This window comes from Acipenser ruthenus, chromosome 32 (genome assembly GCF_902713425.1).
Source record: "Acipenser ruthenus chromosome 32, fAciRut3.2 maternal haplotype, whole genome shotgun sequence".
NCBI classification, from domain to species: Eukaryota; Metazoa; Chordata; class Actinopteri; order Acipenseriformes; family Acipenseridae; genus Acipenser; species Acipenser ruthenus.
Window position 1 is genome coordinate 5,361,013 of NC_081220.1, and position 24,600 is coordinate 5,385,612.

Genomic DNA, 24,600 nt, shown 5'->3' on the forward strand with positions numbered 1-24,600 from the left:
GCAATCATTTATCAGACACTTCGGCGTTGTCTTTTTAAGAATTAACCCTGCCAGACCGAACGCAGGCCAACATTCAATCAATGAATCATATATATTTTCTATAGCGCCCCATATGCGCTTCAAAAAATCTATTTGAAAACAAGAAAATATCTAATTGTAAGCCTTGTCGAACAAAAGAAGTCTTCTGTGTAATTTTAAACAAAGAGCGCTTTCCACGATTTAAGATGCTTTCGAGAGACAGAATATTGGAATTGGCCGTCGAAACTGGGGAATAAAACTGCCTGTGATCAAATTGGGCAGAAAAGTTGCATACTTTGCATAACGTATTTGGGAGAAAAGAAAACGGATCATCTCTGATTTACGACGTTTCCATGGTTTGGCCCGGCCACTGCCGTGTGGCTGGTTAAAACGATGAGTTCAGTTTTTTTTTTTCTGCTGCTTGGTAATTCAGTCATGCGGCAACAGCAGCAGAGTGGCGCAGCGGAAGCGTGCTGGGCCCATAACCCAGAGGTCGATGGATCGAAACCATCCTCTGCTAGCTTGTTTTTCTTCTGTTTGCAAAGCAGTTTTTCTAAAATATTAACTGAAGGCAAGACTTCGTATTATATTCGCAATCAGGGAAATGTGAACATTACTGGACACATTTAAATCGACAACTGACCTCGAAAACGTTAGGTTTTCTATCAAATTCGTTTCTTTACAAATGACATTGCTTTCTTTTCTTTTTAAATTGTTCCCAGAAAGACCAAAAGATAAAGCCCTTGGGAATACGTCAATATTGCCAGCTCCTGCATATGTCAGCTCTTGAACTCTCTTAAAAATTGAGCTCTAAAACGTTTGCTTTGCAAGTTAATTAACAACCGTAACACTCAATAGCGTTTAATCCATGCATTAATTAAATTCAGTTATTGATTTGTTCACATATTACAATGCTGTTTTCAGGATTCCCGCATATTCTGAACATGCACAATGTAATATGGCAATGGAATGACAGGGAAACCACTGCTTTTTTCCCTCTGGTCGTATTTTGTCACGCTGACTACTATCCATATGAAAGTGCCGCAGTCACCTAAAGGATAAGGCACTAGCCTCCTAAACAAGGGATTGTGGTTTCGTCAATGTTTTATTAAAAACAAACTGTGTGTATTTGTTCTTGGTCTGTGATATGTTTATAGAACTTGGTACTTTACACAAAGTAGTTTTGGCCAAGTAGTTAAGGTGATGGACTTAAAAGATGTTGGAGTTTCCCCGCTCATGTTCACATCCTGCCGACTATGTGCCCCTTTTTTATGTTTTCTTTGTTAATTTGTAAAGGTCTGTTAAGCTTTAAGGCATCAATCATTACTTGCTGTACTTTAAGTTTCTTCAAAACGAGTATTTGTAGAGCTGTTTTCAATATAACATGCAAGGAAGTGTTAATATGACTTTATTACCCAACTATGTCATTGAAGACTGGCCAACATTAATTTGGGAGTCACTTTAATTTATTGTGCAGTATCAAATGAAACATAAAAAAGAATCACAATACAATAAATCTCTGTTTGATCGCTATACAATCGATATGTTGTGTAGGCTAAATTGTTGAAATAAATGCACGGAAACATTCAAATCCAAACACGTTAAAAAACAAAATAGTGCGGAATAGAAACAAAGAAGGCTTTGACCGCGACGTGATTTGAACACGCAACCTTCTGATCTGGAGTCAGACGCGCTACCGTTGCGCCACGAAGTCCCGGCATACTACATGCTTGTTATGCAATGCTAGAGTGCACAGCAAGCATGCCAAACGCATGGTAATGCCGATGCTGATACTTGGAAAACACTCGGTATCACCAGGGTTATAGGAAACAGCCGACTCGATACGTGTTCGTAGCCAGCAGGGCTATGAAGTTGTCGCAAGTGTGTTTGATTCTCAGCTTTAAAAGTAAAGAAAACATTAAACAACTAGTTTAAATCAGTAAAACTAGTATTTAACTAGGATTCTCTCAGCGCGTCTCCTTTGAATGCGCACTGGCACAAATGGGCTTTGATCGTCTAATTACGTGGCAGAATGCAATAATGTATTGGGTTAATTTACCAACAAAAGAAACATAAACAAACGTGTATGTATTTATTTGTGAATAAACTATCCTGCTTCTACGATGGGACCAGGGATCTTACATCGGCAATCTAATGACAGGCCAACCCCAGAGAGACTTTGTCTTGACCAGGGATTGATATAATTTAAAAACAAACTGCAGTGGTTCCACTGGGGATCAAACCCAGGGCCTTCTGCATGTAAAGCAGACGTGATAACCACTACACTATGGAACCTTGTCGGAACTGTGGTGGTGCTCCTACATTATTGTCTACATGCAGCATCTCAAATAATTGCAATCATTTATCAGACACTTCGGCGTTGTCTTTTTAAGAATTAACCCTGCCAGACCGAACGCAGGCCAACATTCAATCAATGAATCATATATATTTTCTATAGCGCCCCATATGCGCTTCAAAAAATCTATTTGAAAACAAGAAAATATCTAATTGTAAGCCTTGTCGAACAAAAGAAGTCTTCTGTGTAATTTTAAACAAAGAGCGCTTTCCACGATTTAAGATGCTTTCGAGAGACAGAATATTGGAATTGGCCGTCGAAACTGCGGAATAAAACTGCCTGTGATCAAATTGGGCAGAAAAGTTGCATACTTTGCATAACGTATTTGGGAGAAAAGAAAACGGATCATCTCTGATTTACGACGTTTCCATGGTTTGGCCCGGCCACTGCCGTGTGGCTGGTTAAAACGATGAGTTCAGTTTTTTTTTTTCTGCTGCTTGGTAATTCAGTCATGCGGCAACAGCAGCAGAGTGGCGCAGCGGAAGCGTGCTGGGCCCATAACCCAGAGGTCGATGGATCGAAACCATCCTCTGCTAGCTTGTTTTTCTTCTGTTTGCAAAGCAGTTTTTCTAAAATATTAACTGAAGGCAAGACTTCGTATTATATTCGCAATCAGGGAAATGTGAACATTACTGGACACATTTAAATCGACAACTGACCTCGAAAACGTTAGGTTTTCTATCAAATTCGTTTCTTTACAAATGACATTGCTTTCTTTTCTTTTTAAATTGTTCCCAGAAAGACCAAAAGATAAAGCCCTTGGGAATACGTCAATATTGCCAGCTCCTGCATATGTCAGCTCTTGAACTCTCTTAAAAATTGAGCTCTAAAACGTTTGCTTTGCAAGTTAATTAACAACCGTAACACTCAATAGCGTTTAATCCATGCATTAATTAAATTCAGTTATTGATTTGTTCACATATTACAATGCTGTTTTCAGGATTCCCGCATATTCTGAACATGCACAATGTAATATGGCAATGGAATGACAGGGAAACCACTGCTTTTTTCCCTCTGGTCGTATTTTGTCACGCTGACTACTATCCATATGAAAGTGCCGCAGTCACCTAAAGGATAAGGCACTAGCCTCCTAAACAAGGGATTGTGGTTTCGTCAATGTTTTATTAAAAACAAACTGTGTGTATTTGTTCTTGGTCTGTGATATGTTTATAGAACTTGGTACTTTACACAAAGTAGTTTTGGCCAAGTAGTTAAGGTGATGGACTTAAAAGATGTTGGAGTTTCCCCGCTCATGTTCACATCCTGCCGACTATGTGCCCCTTTTTTATGTTTTCTTTGTTAATTTGTAAAGGTCTGTTAAGCTTTAAGGCATCAATCATTACTTGCTGTACTTTAAGTTTCTTCAAAACGAGTATTTGTAGAGCTGTTTTCAATATAACATGCAAGGAAGTGTTAATATGACTTTATTACCCAACTATGTCATTGAAGACTGGCCAACATTAATTTGGGAGTCACTTTAATTTATTGTGCAGTATCAAATGAAACATAAAAAAGAATCACAATACAATAAATCTCTGTTTGATCGCTATACAATCGATATGTTGTGTAGGCTAAATTGTTGAAATAAATGCACGGAAACATTCAAATCCAAACACGTTAAAAAACAAAATAGTGCGGAATAGAAACAAAGAAGGCTTTGACCGCGACGTGATTTGAACACGCAACCTTCTGATCTGGAGTCAGACGCGCTACCGTTGCGCCACGAAGTCCCGGCATACTACATGCTTGTTATGCAATGCTAGAGTGCACAGCAAGCATGCCAAACGCATGGTAATGCCGATGCTGATACTTGGAAAACACTCGGTATCACCAGGGTTATAGGAAACAGCCGACTCGATACGTGTTCGTAGCCAGCAGGGCTATGAAGTTGTCGCAAGTGTGTTTGATTCTCAGCTTTAAAAGTAAAGAAAACATTAAACAACTAGTTTAAATCAGTAAAACTAGTATTTAACTAGGATTCTCTCAGCGCGTCTCCTTTGAATGCGCACTGGCACAAATGGGCTTTGATCGTCTAATTACGTGGCAGAATGCAATAATGTATTGGGTTAATTTACCAACAAAAGAAACATAAACAAACGTGTATGTATTTATTTGTGAATAAACTATCCTGCTTCTACGATGGGACCAGGGATCTTACATCGGCAATCTAATGACAGGCCAACCCCAGAGAGACTTTGTCTTGACCAGGGATTGATATAATTTAAAAACAAACTGCAGTGGTTCCACTGGGGATCAAACCCAGGGCCTTCTGCATGTAAAGCAGACGTGATAACCACTACACTATGGAACCTTGTCGGAACTGTGGTGGTGCTCCTACATTATTGTCTACATGCAGCATCTCAAATAATTGCAATCATTTATCAGACACTTCGGCGTTGTCTTTTTAAGAATTAACCCTGCCAGACCGAACGCAGGCCAACATTCAATCAATGAATCATATATATTTTCTATAGCGCCCCATATGCGCTTCAAAAAATCTATTTGAAAACAAGAAAATATCTAATTGTAAGCCTTGTCGAACAAAAGAAGTCTTCTGTGTAATTTTAAACAAAGAGCGCTTTCCACGATTTAAGATGCTTTCGAGAGACAGAATATTGGAATTGGCCGTCGAAACTGGGGAATAAAACTGCCTGTGATCAAATTGGGCAGAAAAGTTGCATACTTTGCATAACGTATTTGGGAGAAAAGAAAACGGATCATCTCTGATTTACGACGTTTCCATGGTTTGGCCCGGCCACTGCCGTGTGGCTGGTTAAAACGATGAGTTCAGTTTTTTTTTTTCTGCTGCTTGGTAATTCAGTCATGCGGCAACAGCAGCAGAGTGGCGCAGCGGAAGCGTGCTGGGCCCATAACCCAGAGGTCGATGGATCGAAACCATCCTCTGCTAGCTTGTTTTTCTTTTGTTTGCAAAGCAGTTTTTCTAAAATATTAACTGAAGGCAAGACTTCGTATTATATTCGCAATCAGGGAAATGTGAACATTACTGGACACATTTAAATCGACAACTGACCTCGAAAACGTTAGGTTTTCTATCAAATTCGTTTCTTTACAAATGACATTGCTTTCTTTTCTTTTTAAATTGTTCCCAGAAAGACCAAAAGATAAAGCCCTTGGGAATACGTCAATATTGCCAGCTCCTGCATATGTCAGCTCTTGAACTCTCTTAAAAATTGAGCTCTAAAACGTTTGCTTTGCAAGTTAATTAACAACCGTAACATTCAATAGCGTTTAATCCATGCATTAATTAAATTCAGTTATTGATTTGTTCACATATTACAATGCTGTTTTCAGGATTCCCGCATATTCTGAACATGCACAATGTAATATGGCAATGGAATGACAGGGAAACCACTGCTTTTTTCCCTCTGGTCGTATTTTGTCACGCTGACTACTATCCATATGAAAGTGCCGCAGTCACCTAAAGGATAAGGCACTAGCTTCCTAAACAAGGGATTGTGGTTTCGTCAATGTTTTATTAAAAACAAACTGTGTGTATTTGTTCTTGGTCTGTGATATGTTTATAGAACTTGGTACTTTACACAAAGTAGTTTTGGCCAAGTAGTTAAGGTGATGGACTTAAAAGATGTTGGAGTTTCCCCGCTCATGTTCACATCCTGCCGACTATGTGCCCCTTTTTTATGTTTTCTTTGTTAATTTGTAAAGGTCTGTTAAGCTTTAAGGCATCAATCATTACTTGCTGTACTTTAAGTTTCTTCAAAACGAGTATTTGTAGAGCTGTTTTTAATATAACATGCAAGGAAGTGTTAATATGACTTTATTACCCAACTATGTCATTGAAGACTGGCCAACATTAATTTGGGAGTCACTTTAATTTATTGTGCAGTATCAAATGAAACATAAAAAAGAATCACAATACAATAAATCTCTGTTTGATCGCTATACAATCGATATGTTGTGTAGGCTAAATTGTTGAAATAAATGCACGGAAACATTCAAATCCAAACACGTTAAAAAACAAAATAGTGCGGAATAGAAACAAAGAAGGCTTTGACCGCGACGTGATTTGAACACGCAACCTTCTGATCTGGAGTCAGACGCGCTACCGTTGCGCCACGAAGTCCCGGCATACTACATGCTTGTTATGCAATGCTAGAGTGCACAGCAAGCATGCCAAACGCATGGTAATGCCGATGCTGATACTTGGAAAACACTCGGTATCACCAGGGTTATAGGAAACAGCCGACTCGATACGTGTTCGTAGCCAGCAGGGCTATGAAGTTGTCGCAAGTGTGTTTGATTCTCAGCTTTAAAAGTAAAGAAAACATTAAACAACTAGTTTAAATCAGTAAAACTAGTATTTAACTAGGATTCTCTCAGCGCGTCTCCTTTGAATGCGCACTGGCACAAATGGGCTTTGATCGTCTAATTACGTGGCAGAATGCAATAATGTATTGGGTTAATTTACCAACAAAAGAAACATAAACAAACGTGTATGTATTTATTTGTGAATAAACTATCCTGCTTCTACGATGGGACCAGGGATCTTACATCGGCAATCTAATGACAGGCCAACCCCAGAGAGACTTTGTCTTGACCAGGGATTGATATAATTTAAAAACAAACTGCAGTGGTTCCACTGGGGATCGAACCCAGGGACTTCTGCATGTAAAGCAGACGTGATAACCACTACACTATGGATCCTTGTCGGAACTGTGGTGGTGCTCCTACATTATTGTCTACATGCAGCATCTCAAATAATTGCAATCATTTATCAGACCCTTCGGCGTTGTCTTTTTAAGAATTAACCCTGCCAGACCGAACGCAGGCCAACATTCAATCAATTAATCATATATATTTTCTATAGCGCCCCATATGCGCTTCAAAAAATCTATTTGAAAACAAGAAAATATCTAATTGTAAGCCTGGTCGAAAAAAATAAGTCTTCTGTGTAATTTTAAACAAAGAGCGCTTTCCACGATTTAAGATGCTTTCGAGAGACAGAATATTGGAATTGGCCGCCGAAACTGGGGAATAAAACTGCCTGTGATCAAAGTGGGCAGAAAAGTTGCATACTTTGCATAACGTATTTGGGAGAAAAGAAAACGGATCATCTCTGATTTACGACGTTTCCATGGTTTGGCCCGGCCACTGCCGTGTGGCTGGTTAAAACGATGAGTTCAGTTTTTTTTTCTGCTGCTTGGTAATTGAGTTATGCTGTAACAGCAGCAGAGTGGCGCAGCGGAAGCGTGCTGGGCCCATAACCCAGAGGTCGATGGATCGAAACCATCCTCTGCCAAATTGTTTTTCTTCTGTTTGCAAAGCAGTTTTTCTAAAATATTAACTGAAGGCAAGACTTCGTATTATATTCGCAATCAGGGAAATGTGCACATTACTGGACACATTTAAATCGACAACTGACCTCGAAAACGTTAGGTTTTCTATCAGATTCGTTTCTTTACAAATGACATTGCTTTCTTTTCTTTTTAAATTGTTCCCAGAAAGACCAAAAGATAAAGCCCTTGGGAATACGTCAATATTGCCAGCTCCAGCATTTGTCAGCTCCTGAACTCTCTTAAAAATTGAGCTCTAAAACGTTTGCTTTGCAAGTTAATTAACAACCGTAACACTCAATAGCGTTTAATCCATGCGTTAATTAAATTCGGTTATTGATTTGTTCACATATTACAATGCTGTTTTCAGGATTCCCGCATATTCTGAACATGCACAATGTAATATGGCAATGGAATGACAGGGAAACCACTGCTTTTTTCCCTCTGGTCGTATTTTGTCACGCTGACTACTATCCATATGAAAGTGCCGCAGTCACCTAAAGGATAAGGCACTAGCCTCCTAAACAAGGGATTGTGGTTTCGTCAATGTTTTATTAAAAACAAACTGTGTGTATTTGTTCTTGGTCTGTGATATGTTTATAGAACTTGGTACTTTACACAAAGTAGTTTTGGCCATGTAGTTAAGGTGATGGACTTAAAAGATGTTGGAATTTCCCCGCTCATGTTCACATCCTGCCGACTATGTGCCCCTTTTTTATGTTTTCTTTGTTAATTTGTAAAGGTCTGTTAAGCTTTAAGGCATCAATCATTACTTGCTGTACTTTAAGTTTCTTCATACATAGTATTTGTAGAGCTGTTTTTAATATAACATGCAAGGAAGTGTTAATATGACTTTATTACCCAGCTATGTCATTGAAGACTGGCCAACATTAATTTGGGAGTCACTTTAATTTATTGTGCAGTATCAAATGAAACATAAAAAAGAATCACAATACAATAAATCTCTGATTGATCGCTATACAATCGATATGTTTTGTAGGCTAAATTGTTTAAATAAATGCACGGAAACATTCAAATCCAAACACGTTAAAAAACAAAATAGTGCGGAATAGAAACAAAGAAGGCTTTGAACTCGACGTGATTTGAACACGCAACCATCTGATCTGGAGTCAGACGCGCTACCGTTGCTCCACGAAGTCTCGGCATACTACATGCTTGTTATGCAATGCTAGAGTGCACAGCAAGCATGCCAAACGCATGGTAATGCCGATGCTGATACTTGGAAACCACTCGGTATCACCAGGGTTATAGGAAACAGTCGACTCGATACGTGTTCGTAGCCAGCAGGGCTATGAAGTTGTCGCAAGTGTGTTTGATTCTCAGCTTTAAAAGTAAAGAAAACATTAAACAACTAGTTTAAATCAGTAAAACTAGTATTTAACTAGGATTCTCTCAGCGCGTCTCCTTTGAATGCGCACTGGCACAAATGGGCTTTGATCGTCTAATTACGTGGCAGAATGCAATAATGTATTGGGTTAATTTACCAACAAAAGAAACATAAACAAACGTGTATGTATTTATTTGTGAATAAACTATCCTGCTTCTACAATGGGACCAGGGATCTTACATCGGCAATCTAATGACAGGCCAACCCCAGAGAGACTTTGTCTTGACCAGGGATTGATATAATTTAAAAACAAACTGCAGTGGTTCCACTGGGGATCAAACCCAGGGCCTTCTGCGTGTAAAGCAGACGTGATAACCACTACACTATGGAACCTTGTCGGAACTGTGGTGGTGCTCCTACATTATTGTCTACATGCAGCATCTCAAATAATAGCAATCATTTATCAGACCCTTCGGCGTTGTCTTTTTAAGAATTAACCCTGCCAGACCGAACGCAGGCCAACATTCAATCAATTAATCATATATATTTTCTATAGCGCCCCATATGCGCTTCAAAAAATCTATTTGAAAACAAGAAAATATCTAATTGTAAGCCTGGTCGAAAAAAATAAGTCTTCTGTGTAATTTTAAACAAAGAGCGCTTTCCACGATTTAAGATGCTTTCGAGAGACAGAATATTGGAATTGGCCGCCGAAACTGGGGAATAAAACTGCCTGTGATCAAAGTGGGCAGAAAAGTTGCATACTTTGCATAACGTATTTGGGAGAAAAGAAAACGGATCATCTCTGATTTATGACGTTGCCATGGTTTGGCCCGGCCACTGCCGTGTGGCTGGTTAAAACGATGAGTTCAGTTTTTTTTTCTGCTGCTTGGTAATTCACTTGTGCTGCAACAGCAGCAGAGTGGCGCAGCGGAAGCGTGCTGGGCCCATAACCCAGAGGTCGATGGATCGAAACCATCCTCTGCTAGCTTGTTTTTCTTCTGTTTGCAAAGCAGTTTTTCTAAAATATTAACTGAATGCAAGACTTCGTATTATATTCGCAATCAGGGAAATATGCACATTACTGGACACATTTAAATCGACAACTGACCTCGAAAACGTTAGGTTTTCTATCAAATTCGTTTCTTTACAAATGACATTGCTTTCTTTTCTTTTTAAATTGTTCCCAGAAAGACCAAAAGATAAAGCCCTTGGGAATATGTCAATATTGCCAGCTCCTGCATATGTCAGCTCTTGAACTCTCTTAAAAATTGAGCTCTAAAACGTTTGCTTTGCAAGTTAATTAACAACCGTAACACTCAATAGTGTTTAATCCATGCGTTAATTAAATTCGGTTATTGATTTGTTCACATATTACAATGCTGTTTTCAGGATTCCCGCATATTCTGAACATGCACAATGTAATATGGCAATGGAATGACAGGGAAACCACTGCTTTTTTCCCTCTGGTCGTATTTTGTCACGCTGACTACTATCCATATGAAAGTGCCGCAGTTACCTAAAGGATAAGGCACTAGCCTCCTAAACCAGGGATTGTGGTTTCATCAATGTTTTATTAAAAACAAACTGTGTGTATTTGTTCTTGGTCTGTGATATGTTTATAGAACTTGGTACTTTACACAAAGTAGTTTTGGCCAAGTAGTTAAGGTGATGGACTTAAAAGATGTTGGAGTTTCCCCGCTCATGTTCACATCCTGCCGACTATGTGCCCCTTTTTTATGTTTTCTTTGTTAATTTGTAAAGGTCTGTTAAGCTTTAAGGCATCAATCATTACTTGCTGTACTTTAAGTTTCTTCAAAACGAGTATTTGTAGAGCTGTTTTCAATATAACATGCAAGGAAGTGTTAATATGACTTTATTACCTAACTATGTCATTGAAGACTGGCCAACATTAATTTGGGAGTCACTTTAATTTATTGTGCAGTATCAAATGAAACATAAAAAAGAATCACAATACAATAAATCTCTGTTTGATCGCTATACAATCGATATGTTGTGTAGGCTAAATTGTTTAAATAAATGCACGGAAACATTCAATTCCAAACACGTTAAAAAACAAAAGAGTGCGGAATAGAAACAAAGAAGGCTTTGACCTCGACTTGATTTGAACACGCAACCTTCTGATCTGGAGTCAGACGCGCTACCGTTGCGCCACGAAGTCCCGGCATACTACATGCTTGTTATGCAATGCTAGAGTGCACAGCAAGCATGCCAAACGCATGGTAATGCAGATGCTGATACTTGGAAAACACTCGGTATCACCAGGGTTATAGGAAACAGCCGACTCGATACGTGTTCGTAGCCAGCAGGGCTATGAAGTTGTCGCAAGTGTGTTTGATTCTCAGCTTTAAAAGTAAAGAAAACATTAAACAACTAGTTTAAATCAGTAAAACTAGTATTTAACTAGGATTCTCTCAGTGCGTCTCCTTTGAATGCGCACTGGCACAAATGGGCTTTGATCGTCTAATTACGTGGCAGAATGCAATAATGTATTGGGTTAATTTACCAACAAAAGAAACATAAACAAACGTGTATGTATTTATTTGTGAATAAACTATCCTGCTTCTACGATGGGACCAGGGATCTTACATCGGCAATCTAATGACAGGCCAACCCCAGAGAGACTTTGTCTTGACCAGGGATTGATATAATTTAAAAACAAACTGCAGTGGTTCCACCGGGGATCGAACCCAGGGCCTTCTGCGTGTAAAGAAGACGTGATAACCACTACACTATGGAACCTTGTCGGAACTGTGGTGGTGCTCCTACATTATTGTCTACATGCAGCATCTCAAATAATTGCAATCATTTATCAGACCCTTCGGCGTTGTCTTTTTAAGAATTAACCCCGCCAGACCGAACGCAGGCCAACATTCAATCAATTAATCATATATATTTTCTATAGCGCCCCATATGCGCTTCAAAAAATCTATTTGAAAACAAGAAAATATCTAATTGTAAGCCTGGTCGAACAAAAGAAGTCTTCTGTGTAATTTTAAACAAAGAGCGCTTTCCACGATTTAAGATGCTTTCGAGAGACAGAATATTGGAATTGGCCGCCGAAACTGGGGAATAAAACTGCCTGTGATCAAAGTGGGCAGAAAAGTTGCATACTTTGCATAACGTATTTGGGAGAAAAGAAAACGGATCATCTCTGATTTACGACGTTTCCATGGTTTGGCCCGGCCACTGCCGTGTGGCTGGTTAAAACGATGAGTTCAGTTTTTTTTTCTGCTGCTTGGTAATTCACTTATGCTGCAACAGCAGCAGAGTGGCGCAGCGGAAGCGTGCTGGGCCCATAACCCAGAGGTCGATGGATCGAAACCATCCTCTGCTAGCTTGTTTTTCTTCTGTTTGCAAAGTAGTTTTTCTAAAATATTAACTGAAGGCAAGACTTCGTATTATATTCGCAATCAGGGAAATGTGCACATTACTGGACACATTTAAATCGACAACTGACCTCGAAAACGTTAGGTTTTCTATCAAATTTGTTTCTTTACAAATGACATTGCTTTCTTTTCTTTTTAAATTGTTCCCAGAAAGACCAAAAGATAAAGCCCTTGGGAATACGTCAATATTGCCAGCTCCTGCATATGTCAGCTCTTGAACTCTCTTAAAAATTGAGCTCTAAAACGTTTGCTTTGCAAGTTAATTAACAACCGTAACACTCAATAGTGTTTAATCCATGCGTTAATTAAATTCGGTTATTGATTTGTTCACATATTACAATGCTGTTTTCAGGATTCCCGCATATTCTGAACATGCACAATGTAATATGGCAATGGAATGACAGGGAAACCACTGCTTTTTTCCCTCTGGTCGTATTTTGTCACGCTGACTACTATCCATATGAAAGTGCCGCAGTCACCTAAAGGATAAGGCACTAGCCTCCTAAACCAGGGATTGTGGTTTCGTCAATGTTTTATTAAAAACAAACTGTGTGTATTTGTTCTTGGTCTGTGATATGTTTATAGAACTTGGTACTTTACACAAAGTAGTTTTGGCCAAGAAGTTAAGATGATGGACTTAAAAGATGTTGCAGTTTCCCCGCTCATGTTCACATCCTGCCGACTATGTGCCCCTTTTTTATGTTTTCTTTGTTAATTTTTAAAGGTCTGTTAAGCTTTAAGGCATCAATCATTACTTGCTGTACTTTAAGTTTCTTCAAAACGAGTATTTGTAGAGCTGTTTTCAATATAACATGCAAGGAAGTGTTAATATGACTTTATTACCCAACTATGTCATTGAAGACTGGCCAACATTAATTTGGGAGTCACTTTAATTTATTGTGCAGTATCAAATGAAACATAAAAAAGAATCACAATACAATAAATCTCTGTTTGATCGCTATACAATCGATATGTTGTGTAGGCTAAATTGTTTAAATAAATGAACGGAAACATTCAAATCCAACAACTATGTAATTGAAGACTGGCCAACATTAATTTGGGAGTCACTTTAATTTATTGTGCAGTATCAAATGAAACATAAAAAAGAATCACAATACAATAAATCTCTGTTTGATCGCTATACAATCAATATGTTGTGTAGGCTAAATTGTTTAAATAAATGCACGGAAACATTCAAATCCAAACACGTTAAAAAACAAAATAGTGCGGAATAGAAACAAAGAAGGCTTTGAACTCGACGTGATTTGAACACGCAACCTTTTGATCTGGAGTCAGACGCGCTACCGTTGCGCCACGAAGTCCCGGCATACTACATGCTTGTTATGCAATGCTAGAGAGCACAGCAAGCATGCCAAACGCATGGTAATGCCGATGCTGATACTTGGAAAACACTCGGTATCACCAGGGTTATAGGAAACAGCCGACTCGATACGTGTTCGTAGCCAGCAGGGCTATGAAGTTGTCGCAAGTGTGTTTGATTCTCAGCTTTAAAAGTAAAGAAAACATTAAACAACTAGTTTAAATCAGTAAAACTAGTATTTAACTAGGATTCTCTCAGCGCGTCTCCTTTGAATGCGCACTGGCACAAATGGGCTTTGATCGTCTAATTACGTGGCAGAATGCAATAATGTATTGGGTTAATTTACCAACAAAAGAAACATAAACAAACATGTATGTATTTATTTGTGAATAAACTATCCTGCTTCTACGATGGGACCAGGGATCTTACATCGGCAATCTAATGACAGGCCAACCCCAGAGAGACATTGTCTTCTGTTAGCAAAATAGATTTTCTAAAATATTAACTGAAGGCAAGACTTTGTGTTATTACTTTTCAATTTAGTGTGTGTATTTTGTAAATGTTAAGGTGTAGAAACGGCAGGTATGAAGTTTACCTGACTCTACCCATAGAGGACCAATACATTTATTAAAACAAAAAAAAAAAATCTGAACACAAGGTGTGTTTATTTAATCTGATACCTTACATCTAGACTTAACTGTTACGGTTAACAAAATTAGAGTAAGTTATCATAACAATAGAGTTAAAAGAAAATTCAAATAACATGCCAGTTAAAAATGCGCCAAAAATGACAAAGTAGTCTCAGATTAGGACAATGGCACTTAAAGGGTAAGAAACACATTTGCAGCAAAACCCTTGAAATCACCAGAGCCTTCCTCCTCCTGAATACTATGTAGGTGGGCGGGGACTGAAACCTCCCCCGGCTAGAAAGATTGGTCTCATACTGGTAGAAACTAAAAAAAGACAACATCAAGCCTACAATTGCTCAGTTGTTAAAATCAATAAGCAAATTTCAAATTGGTCATTGCTAATGCTAAAGCAATTCATGAACACTTTAAATACGGCTTGACTAATATAAAAATATAGTAATGTGATTTGCACTACGCAGGACAATATTGAGCTTAAATAAAATATTACATCTGAAAATAACTTGTGCTTACCCCCACTTACAAGGAAGCTGTCAACCTTTGTATTCGACCTCATAACGTGTTAGAAAATGTAAACAGCAGTTGGAGAATACCGAAGTCGATCATCCTAGCATGTTAAACGAGGGCATTTCTCATGTAAGCTACTTCCACTAATAGATCGTTTATACTGTTCTCAATGGTCCGCATCCCAGCCTGAGACCACGATCCAGTGGCAGTCGGAGATGTTTTTCAAAGTAATATGTTATTTGAAATATTAAAACAATCTTTAGTTAAATAACACATGTTTCTACACAAAATATTTTTCAGTGACTTCGACAAGTAGCCAGTTTACAACAAAAATGCAATCTGTGTTAGGAACGCTATTTTAGTCCGATTTAAAATGGAAATTAAAATGGTATTGAGTGCTGACAAGAGTTTGGTATCAGCTGTTGATTTCCTTGAAACAATCTTTTATAGTAAAATGAACAAATTGATTCATTTAAAAAATAAGTAAAAGTGAACTGTCAGAAGTGGGATTTGAACCCACGCCTCCATTCGGAGACCAGAACACACAATTCTTTGGAAAGACAGCGTTCTTGAGTCTGGCGCCTTAGACCACTCGGCCATTCTGACAAGCTGCGTTTGCTTTAGTAGAAAACCGCATTATTTCATTTCAGCACAGACTAGGGTTGTCTATTGTATCAAGGCCCGATTGGGTTTATTACGCACATACTAACTTGCTCCATGAATGATGTAATGACAAGTGTAAAAAAAGAAACAGATTGAAGCCAACCCACGAAAGTAAGATTCTTTATTTCAATATCGGTATAGCTTTAAAGGATGCACGCATTTTACAATAGCAATTGCTATATGACAATGACCAATAAGTAATTGTGTTGCAATACTTTATACAATGTGAACAGAATCAGACATTGCTCCGTTGCCTCGAAGAAACATCTACAATTTGTATTTAAAAAGGACGCCCAACGTGGGGCTCGAACCCACGACCCTGAGATTAAGAGTCTCATGCTCTACCGACTGAGCTGGCCGGGCTGTCGGGAGAAAGTTTCTTTCTTTGAGGCGGGGTGAGAGAGGAAGTACCGACAGGTGCATGGGACCTGAGATTCGGTGTGCTGCTGCTGTAGATGAGTGTTCTGGAGACGCGCTGTGTCTGTGTCTGCGGTGTTACAGCCGTGTGAGTATATTCCAAAAGTAAAGTGTTGGATAATTCGAGAGCTAGTCTGTTGAATAAAGCTCTGAGACGTGTGGTTAAATCCCAGTCTCATCAATTTTGTTTTGTTAGATTAAAAGTGTTCCAGCAGCAGGTAAATGTCCCCACACCTTTTGGTTCTGTTTACTTATGCTACACCGCTGCTAAAGCTGAACGTTGCTGCTAATTATCTTAACTAAACTTGTATTGTTGTTGAATTGCTCTAATATAGTTAAACCTGTAATGTTGCAGCTAACGTTCCCTAATACTGTTAAAACTTGTGTGTATTAACAATCTGGCTTTTGTTGTTGTACCCTTGCTGCGAAGAGCTGTTTCCAATCACCTAGCACTCTTAAAGAGAAGTGTAATCGCTGCTATATGTTGGTCTAATACCCCATGCTTTTAAAATGTGGCTATTGGCTGGCTTTATTCAATTTCCCCTCCTTGTTTTTAGTACAACTTTAATACATTTTATTGTTAGTTATTTGAACTGATTTATGTGAATCATGGATCATTGTAATAAAGCTTTGTGAATTGTTATTCTGCCTTTGTCATTCTGTTGTCATTCCTATTCCAAACCTTTTAATTAATTTTTAGTAGTGTCGGTATTAGGACTCTCACTGGGTGTCACTGGGTGTGGCTGCTACAATCCCATATAGAATGCGACAAAACAGGTCGCCCTCCTTCATATAAACAGAAAAGGAATAAGTACACACACACACGAGTTGATTTACTGCAGCGTCAGACATCGGAGGTTCAGCAGTGTACTGCAATGTTGTAAAAAGACGTGTCTAATTCAGGATGGTTGAGCGAGCTATGGCGCTGCGTTCAGATCACAGTTACCCTGGAAGCGGGGGTTCGAATTCCATTTCTGACAGCTCTGTTTGTTCATTAACCACTCGGCCACGGCTACATGCTCTCACGGTTTTCCGTGAAAACAGCCGTATTATTGTCAAAAGAAGCAAACGACACTCGCAGTAATGCTGTAAATGGCAGTATAGGCTAAATAATGAACCCAAGTCAAATGCCTTTGTTGAAACTCTATCAGATTTGTACAAGTCAAGCACACGTGGGAAATAATAATACAATATCCTTTCTGCCAACGTTCATAATAATGAATACATCCTTATTTCAAAATACGTAGCTATTTAACTGATCTTTTCAAAACACCCATACACAAAAGCCTTATTTCTACTGAAAAACTAACTTGCTTCATGGCTGCTGCTACAGCACTCGGGCACGTTGTGCCTAGCGTTAGCGGACATAGGAGATAAGAAGACCTACAAAATATCACGCGCTGCAGTTTTTCAGTCCGGGGATTATTACAAATTAGCAGACTGTGCATTAAAATACACATGCATGGTGGGCGTCTCTGTTACAAAGAATTGTCACACTTTGTATTTATCTCCATAATGCGCCGGGACAAAATACGCAGATACTTTAAAATTATTTGGAGAATGCGGGCATCGATCCCGCTACTTCTCGCATGCTAAGCGAGCGCTCTACCATTTGAGCTAATTCCCCTTTAATGGTGCCAGGGATTCTCATAGGCTTCATCGCAGCTTGATACGAGCAAATCAGATTGTCAGTTGTTTTTTATTTTTATTTTGGCAATGTAGTCTGTGATTGCAAATTTAAAAAGATAATTGAATTAACTAAATAGCAAATATTTCGACTAGAGGTATGTTTTCAATTTCTTTAAAAAGTAGTCTCAGCTCGTTTATTCAGTCGCTTAGAAATCCACAATCTGTGTCCCGATGCAGCAGCGCTGTGTGCTGTGGCTCGAGCTTGTTTGACGAGGCAGACAATGCAAAAATGCCAATACTTGCTTTTGTATCACGCGACAAACTTAAGGTATGCTTAACGGTTTGGCTGTCTCGAGTTAGTTTGTATTGTTAATGTAACACCTCGTTGTTGCCCAGTCATTGTTTCATATGAAGTAGAGCTTGCCAGTTGGGGGCGACGGTCTGCTAATAAAAGTTAAGACTATATTTGCAAGGATCATTTCTAGAATGAAACACGTTTTGAAGGGATTGGTCTCGGTATCCACCAGGAGGAGTGGCAGTGTTTTCTTCTGAGCACCGAGCTGACAATGAGTGTTGTTATGGGGAACCTACTCGCTGCAAGGAATGACCACTTCAATCTTCAGTCGGGGGTTGCTGAAGGAAGGGGACACATTTTGAGTGTGTATCTCATTCCGGTAGAAACGTAGAAAAAAGAAACCATCAAGCCCACAATTGTTCAGTTGTTTAAATCAATAACCACATTTAAATTGATCATTGCTAATGTCAAAACAATTTAAGAACACTTTAAATAGGGCTTGACTAATATAAAAATATAGCAATGTCTTTTGCACTACGCAGGACTAGATTGAGTTTAAAATAGACATTACATCTGAAAATAACTTGTGCTTACCCCCACTTACAAGGAAGCTGTCAACCTTTGTATTCGTCCTCATAACGTGTTAGAAAATGTAAACAGCAGTTGGAGAATACCGAAGTCGATCATCCTAGCATGTTAAACGAGGGCATTTCTCATGTAAGCTACTTCCACTAATAGATCGTTTATACTGTTCTCAATGGTCCGCATCCCAGCCTGAGACCACGATCCAGTGGCAGTCGGAGATGTTTTTCAAAGTAATATGTTATTTGAAATATTAAAACAATCTTTAGTTAAATAACACATGTTTCTACACAAAATATTTTTCAGTGACTTCGACAAGTAGCCAGTTTACAACAAAAATGCAATCTGTGTTAGGAACGCTATTTTAGTCCGATTTAAAATGGAAATTAAAATGGTATTGAGTGCTGACAAGAGTTTGGTATCAGCTGTTGATTTCCTTGAAACAATCTTTTATAGTAAAATGAAGAAATTGATTCATTTAAAAAATAAGTAAAAGTGAACTGTCAGAAGTGGGATTTGAACCCACGCCTCCATTCGGAGACCAGAACACACAATTCTTTGGAAAGACAGCGTCCTTGAGTCTGGCGCCTTAGACCACTCGGACATTCTGACAAGCTGCGTTTGCTTTAGTAGAAAACCGCATTATTTCATTTCAGCACAGACTAGGGTTGTCTATTGTATCAAGGCCCGATTGGGTTTATTACGCACATACTAACTTGCTCCATGAATGATGTAATGACAAGTGTAAAAAAAGAAACAGATTGAAGCCAACCCACGAAAGTAAGATTCTTTATTTCAATATCGGTATAGCTTTAAAGGATGCACGCATTTTACAATAGCAATTGCTATATGACAATGACCAATAAGTAATTGTGTTGCAATACTTTATACAATGTGAACAGAATCAGACATTGCTCCGTTGCCTCGAAGAAACATCAACAATTTGTATTTAAAAAGGACGCCCAACGTGGGGCTCGAACCCACGACCCTGAGATTAAGAGTCTCATGCTCTACCGACTGAGCTGGCCGGGCTGTCGGGAGAAAGTTTCTTTCTTTGAGGCGGGGTGAGAGAGGAAGTACCGACAGGTGCGTGGGACCTGAGATTCGGTGTGCTGCTGCTGTAGATGAGTGTTCTGGAGACGCGCTGTGTCTGTGTCTGCGGTGTTACAGCCGTGTGAGTATATTCCAAAAGTAAAGTGTTGGATAATTCGAGAGCTAGTCTGTTGAATAAAGCTCTGAGACGTGTGGTTAAATCCCGGTCTCATCAATTTTGTTTTGTTAGATTAAAAGTGTTCCAGCAGCAGGTAAATGTCCCCACACCTTTTGGTTCTGTTTACTTATGCTACACCGCTGCTAAAGCTGAACGTTGCTGCTAATTATCTTAACTAAACTTGTATTGTTGTTGAATTGCTCTAATATAGTTAAACCTGTAATGTTGCAGCTAACGTTCCCTAATACTGTTAAAACTTGTGTGTATTAACAATCTGGCTTTTGTTGTTGTACCCTTGCTGCGAAGAGCTGTTTCCAATCACCTAGCACTCTTAAAGAGAAGTGTAATCGCTGCTATATGTTGGTCTAATACCCCATGCTTTTAAAATGTGGCTATTGGCTGGCTTTATTCAATTTCCCCTCCTTGTTTTTAGTACAACTTTAATACATTTTATTGTTAGTTATTTGAACTGATTTATGTGAATCATGGATCATTGTAATAAAGCTTTGTGAATTGTTATTCTGCCTTTGTCATTCTGTTGTCATTCCTATTCCAAACCTTTTAATTAATTTTTAGTAGTGTCGGTATTAGGACTCTCACTGGGTGTCACAGGGTGTGGCTGCTACAATCCCATATAGAATGCGACAAAACAGGTCGCCCTCCTTCATATAAACAGAAAAAGAATAAGTACACACACACACGAGTTGATTTACTGCAGCGTCAGACATCGGAGGTTCAGCAGTGTACTGCAATGTTGTAAAAAGACGTGTCTAATTCAGGATGGTTGAGCGAGCTATGGCGCTGCGTTCAGATCACAGTTACCCTGGAAGCGGGGGTTCGAATTCCATTTCTGACAGCTCTGTTTGTTCATTAACCACTCAGCCACGGCTACATGCTCTCACGGTTTTCCGTGAAAACAGCCGTATTATTGTCAAAAGAAGCAAACGACACCCGCAGTAATGCTGTAAATGGCAGTATAGGCTAAATAATGAACCCAAGTCAAATGCCTTTGTTGAAACTCTATCAGATTTGTACAAGTCAAGCACACGTGGGAAATAATAATACAATATCCTTTCTGCCAACGTTCATAATAATGAATACATCCTTATTTCAAAATACGTAGCTATTTAACTGATCTTTTCAAAACACCCATACACAAAAACTTTCTTTCTACTGAAAAACTAACTTGCTTCATGGCTGCTGCTACAGCACTCGGGCACATTGTGCCTAGCGTAAGCGGACATAGGAGATAAGAAGACCTACAAAATATCACTCGCTGCAGTTTTTCAGTCCGGGGATTATTACAAATTAGCAGACTGTGCATTAAAATACACATGCAGGGTGGGCGTCTCTGTTACAAAGAATTGTCACACTTTGTATTTATCTCCATAATGCGCTGGGACAAAATACGCAGATACTTTAAAATTATTTGGAGAATGCGGGCATCGATCCCGCTACTTCTCGCATGCTAAGCGAGCGCTCTACCATTTGAGCTAATTCCCCTTTAATGATGCCAGCGATTCTCATAGGCTTCATCGCAGCTTGATACGAGCAAATCAGATAGTTGTTTTTTATTTTTATTTTGGCAATGTAGTCTGTGATTGCAAATTTAAAAAATAATTGAATTAACTAAATAGCAAATATTTCGACTAGAGGTATGTTTTCAATGTCTTTAAAAAGTAGTCTCAGCTCGTTTATTCAGTCGCTTATAAATCCACAATCTGTGTCCCGATGCAGCAGCGCTGTGTGCTGTGGCTCGAGCTTGTTTGACGAGGCAGACAATGCAAAAATGCCAATACTTGCTTTTGTATCACGCGACAAACTTAAGGTATGCTTTAACGGCTTGGCTGTCTCGAGTTAGTTTGTATTGTTAATGTAACACCTCGTTGTTGCCCAGTCATTGTTTCATATGAAGTAGAGCTTGCCAGTTGGGGGCGACGGTCTGCTAATAAAAGTTAAGACTATATTTGCAAGGATCATTTCTAGAATGAAACACGTTTTGAAGGGATTGTTCTCCGTATCCACCAGGAGTAGTGGCAGTGTTTTCTTCTCAGCACCGAGCTGACAATGAGTGTTGTTATCGGGAACCTACTCGCTGCAAGTAATGACCACTTCAATCTTCAGTCGGGGGTTGCTGAAGGAAGGGGACACATTTTGAGTGCATATCTCATTCCGGTAGAAACGTAGAAAAAAATAAACCATCAAGCCCACAATTGTTCAGTTGTTTAAATCAATAACCACATTTAAATTGATCATTGCTAATGTTAAAACAATTTAAGAACACTTTAAATAGGGCTTGACTAATATAAAAATATAGCAATGTCTTTTGCACTACGCAGGACTAGATTGAGTTTAAAATAGACATTACAACTGAAAATAACTTGTGCTTACCCCCACTTACAAGGAAGCTGTCAACCTTTGTATTCGTCCTCATAACGTGTTAGAAAATGTAAACAGCAGTTGGAGAATACCGAAGTCGATCATCCTAGCATGTTAAACGAGGGCATTTCTCATGTAAGCTACTTCCACTAATAGATCGTTTATACTGTTCTCAATGGTCCGCATCCCAGCCTGAGACCACGATCCAGTGGCAGTCGGAGATGTTTTTCAAAGTAATATGTTATTTGAAATATTAAAACAATCTTTAGTTAAATAACACATGTTTCTACACAAAATATTTTTCAGTGACTTCGACAAGTAGCCAGTTTACAACAAAAATGCAATCTGTGTTAGGAACGCTATTTTAGTCCGATTTAAAATGGAAATTAAAATGGTATTGAGTGCTGACAAGAGTTTGGTATCAGCTGTTGATTTCCTTGAAACAATCTTTTATAGTAAAATGAACACATTTATTCATTTAAAAAATAAGTAAAAGTGAACTGTCAGAAGTGGGATTTGAACCCACGCCTCCATTCGGAGACCAGAACACACAATTCTTTGGAAAGACAGCGTCCTTGAGTCTGGCGCCTTAGACCACTCGGCCATTCGGACAAACGGCGTTTGCTATATTAGAAAACCGCATTATTTCATTTCAGCACAGACTAGGGTTGTCTATTGTATCAAGGGCCGATTGGGTTTATTACGCACATACTAACTTGCTCCATGAATGATGTAATGACAAGTGTAAAAAAAGAAACAGATTGAAGACAACCCACGAAAGTAAGATTCTTTATTTCAATATCGGTATAGCTTTAAATGATGCACGCATTTTACAATAGCAATTGCTATATGACAATGACCAATAAGTAATTGTGTTGCAATACTTTATACAGTGTGAACAGAATCAGACATTGCTCCGTTGCCTCGAAGAAACATCTACAATTTGTATTTAAAAAGGACGCCCAACGTGGGGCTCGAACCTACGACCCTGAGATTAAGAGTCTTATGCTCTACCGACTGAGCTAGCCGGGCTGACGGGAGAAAGATTCTTTCTTTGAGGCGGGGTGAGAGAGGAAGTACCGACAGGTGCGTGGGACATGAGATTCGGTGTGCTGCTGCTGTAGATGAGTGTTCTGGAGACGCGCTGTGTCTGTGTCTGCGGTGTTACAGCCGTGTGAGTATATTCCAAAAGTAAAGTGTTGGATAATTCGAGAGCTAGTCTGTTGAATAAAGCTCTGAGACGTGTGGTTAAATCCCGGTCTCATCAATTTTGTTTTGTTAGATTAAAAGTGTTCCAGCAGCAGGTAAATGTCCCCACACCTTTTGGTTCTGTTTACTTATGCTACACCGCTGCTAAAGCTGAACGTTGCTGCTAATTATCTTAACTAAACTTGTATTGTTGTTGAATTGCTCTAATATAGTTAAACCTGTAATGTTGCAGCTAACGTTCCCTAATACTGTTAAAACTTGTGTGTATTAACAATCTGGCTTTTGTTGTTGAACCCTTGCTGGGAAGAGCTGTTTCCAATCACCTAGCACTCTTAAAGAGAAGTGTATCGCTGCTATATGTTGGTCTAATACCCCATGCTTTTAAAATGTGGCTATTGGCTGGCTTTATTCAATTCCCCTCCTTGTTTTTAGTACAACTTTAATACATTTTATTGTTAGTTATTTGAACTGATTTATGTGAATCATGGATCATTGTAATAAAGCTTTGTGAATTGTTATTCTGCCTTTGTCATTCTGTTGTCATTCCTATTCCAAACCTTTTAATTAATTTTTAGTAGTGTCGGTATTAGGACTCTCACTGGGTGTGGCTGCTACAATCCCATATAGAATGCGACAAAACAGGTCGCCCTCCTTCATATAAACAGAAAAAGAATAAGTACACGCACACACGAGTTGATTTACTGCAGCGTCAGACATCGGAGGTTCAGCAGTGTACTGCAATGTTGTAAAAAGACGTGTGTAATTCAGGATGGTTGAGCGAGCTATGGCGCTGCGTTCAGATCACAGTTACTCTGGAAGCGTGGGTTCGAATTCCATTTCTGTCAGCTCTGTTTGTTCATTAACCACTCGGCCACGGCTACATGCTCTCACGGTTTTCCGTGAAAACAGCCGTATTATTGTCAAAAGAAGCAAACGACAACCGCAGTAATGCTGCAGATGGCAGTATAGGCTAAATAATGAACCCAAGTCAAATGCCTTTGTTGAAACTCTATCAGATTTGTACAAGTCAAGCACACGTGGGAAATAATAATACAATATCCTTTCGGCCAACGTTAATAATAATGAATACATCCTTATTTCAAAATACGTAGCTATTTAACTGAGCTTTTCAAAACACCCATACACAAAAACTTTCTTTCTACTGAAAAACTAACTTGCTTCATGGCTGCTGCTACAGCACTCGGGCACGTTGTGCCTAGCGTTAGCGGACATAGGAGATAAGAAGACCTACAAAACATCACGCGCTGCAGTTTTTCAGTCCGGGGATTATTACAAA

General features: G+C 39.0%; 16 non-coding genes across 16 annotated transcripts; 2 read left to right on the forward strand and 14 right to left on the reverse strand.

Moving 5' to 3' along the window:
- Positions 1-1,660: 1,660 nt before the first annotated feature.
- Positions 1,661-1,732, reverse strand: trnaw-cca (transfer RNA tryptophan (anticodon CCA)). The gene has a single exon. It is a non-coding gene; the product is annotated as a tRNA-Trp (tRNA).
- A 508-nt stretch (positions 1,733-2,240) lies between these two features.
- On the reverse strand, positions 2,241-2,313 carry trnav-uac (transfer RNA valine (anticodon UAC)). The gene has a single exon. It is a non-coding gene; the product is annotated as a tRNA-Val (tRNA).
- A 1,719-nt stretch (positions 2,314-4,032) lies between these two features.
- Positions 4,033-4,104, reverse strand: trnaw-cca (transfer RNA tryptophan (anticodon CCA)). Its single transcript has one exon. It is a non-coding gene; the product is annotated as a tRNA-Trp (tRNA).
- Positions 4,105-4,612: 508 nt separating this feature from the next.
- trnav-uac (transfer RNA valine (anticodon UAC)) lies at positions 4,613-4,685 on the reverse strand. Its single transcript has one exon. It is a non-coding gene; the product is annotated as a tRNA-Val (tRNA).
- A 1,719-nt stretch (positions 4,686-6,404) lies between these two features.
- trnaw-cca (transfer RNA tryptophan (anticodon CCA)) lies at positions 6,405-6,476 on the reverse strand. Its single transcript has one exon. It is a non-coding gene; the product is annotated as a tRNA-Trp (tRNA).
- Positions 6,477-6,984: 508 nt separating this feature from the next.
- Positions 6,985-7,057, reverse strand: trnav-uac (transfer RNA valine (anticodon UAC)). Its single transcript has one exon. It is a non-coding gene; the product is annotated as a tRNA-Val (tRNA).
- Positions 7,058-9,354: 2,297 nt separating this feature from the next.
- On the reverse strand, positions 9,355-9,427 carry trnav-uac (transfer RNA valine (anticodon UAC)). The gene has a single exon. It is a non-coding gene; the product is annotated as a tRNA-Val (tRNA).
- Positions 9,428-11,144: 1,717 nt separating this feature from the next.
- trnaw-cca (transfer RNA tryptophan (anticodon CCA)) lies at positions 11,145-11,216 on the reverse strand. The gene has a single exon. It is a non-coding gene; the product is annotated as a tRNA-Trp (tRNA).
- Positions 11,217-11,724: 508 nt separating this feature from the next.
- On the reverse strand, positions 11,725-11,797 carry trnav-uac (transfer RNA valine (anticodon UAC)). The gene has a single exon. It is a non-coding gene; the product is annotated as a tRNA-Val (tRNA).
- Positions 11,798-15,414: 3,617 nt separating this feature from the next.
- Positions 15,415-15,525, reverse strand: trnal-caa (transfer RNA leucine (anticodon CAA)). The gene is made up of 2 exons: positions 15,488-15,525; positions 15,415-15,460 (listed from the first exon to the last, which is right to left on the reverse strand). It is a non-coding gene; the product is annotated as a tRNA-Leu (tRNA).
- A 347-nt stretch (positions 15,526-15,872) lies between these two features.
- trnak-cuu (transfer RNA lysine (anticodon CUU)) lies at positions 15,873-15,945 on the reverse strand. The gene has a single exon. It is a non-coding gene; the product is annotated as a tRNA-Lys (tRNA).
- A 2,139-nt stretch (positions 15,946-18,084) lies between these two features.
- LOC131703559 (small nucleolar RNA U3) lies at positions 18,085-18,290 on the forward strand. The gene has a single exon (XR_009310000.1). It is a non-coding gene; the product is annotated as a small nucleolar RNA U3 (small nucleolar RNA).
- A 716-nt stretch (positions 18,291-19,006) lies between these two features.
- trnal-caa (transfer RNA leucine (anticodon CAA)) lies at positions 19,007-19,117 on the reverse strand. Its single transcript has 2 exons — positions 19,080-19,117; positions 19,007-19,052 (listed from the first exon to the last, which is right to left on the reverse strand). It is a non-coding gene; the product is annotated as a tRNA-Leu (tRNA).
- A 347-nt stretch (positions 19,118-19,464) lies between these two features.
- On the reverse strand, positions 19,465-19,537 carry trnak-cuu (transfer RNA lysine (anticodon CUU)). The gene has a single exon. It is a non-coding gene; the product is annotated as a tRNA-Lys (tRNA).
- Positions 19,538-21,672: 2,135 nt separating this feature from the next.
- On the forward strand, positions 21,673-21,878 carry LOC131703522 (small nucleolar RNA U3). Its single transcript, XR_009309964.1, has one exon. It is a non-coding gene; the product is annotated as a small nucleolar RNA U3 (small nucleolar RNA).
- Positions 21,879-22,595: 717 nt separating this feature from the next.
- On the reverse strand, positions 22,596-22,706 carry trnal-caa (transfer RNA leucine (anticodon CAA)). The gene is made up of 2 exons: positions 22,669-22,706; positions 22,596-22,641 (listed from the first exon to the last, which is right to left on the reverse strand). It is a non-coding gene; the product is annotated as a tRNA-Leu (tRNA).
- Positions 22,707-24,600: the final 1,894 nt, after the last annotated feature.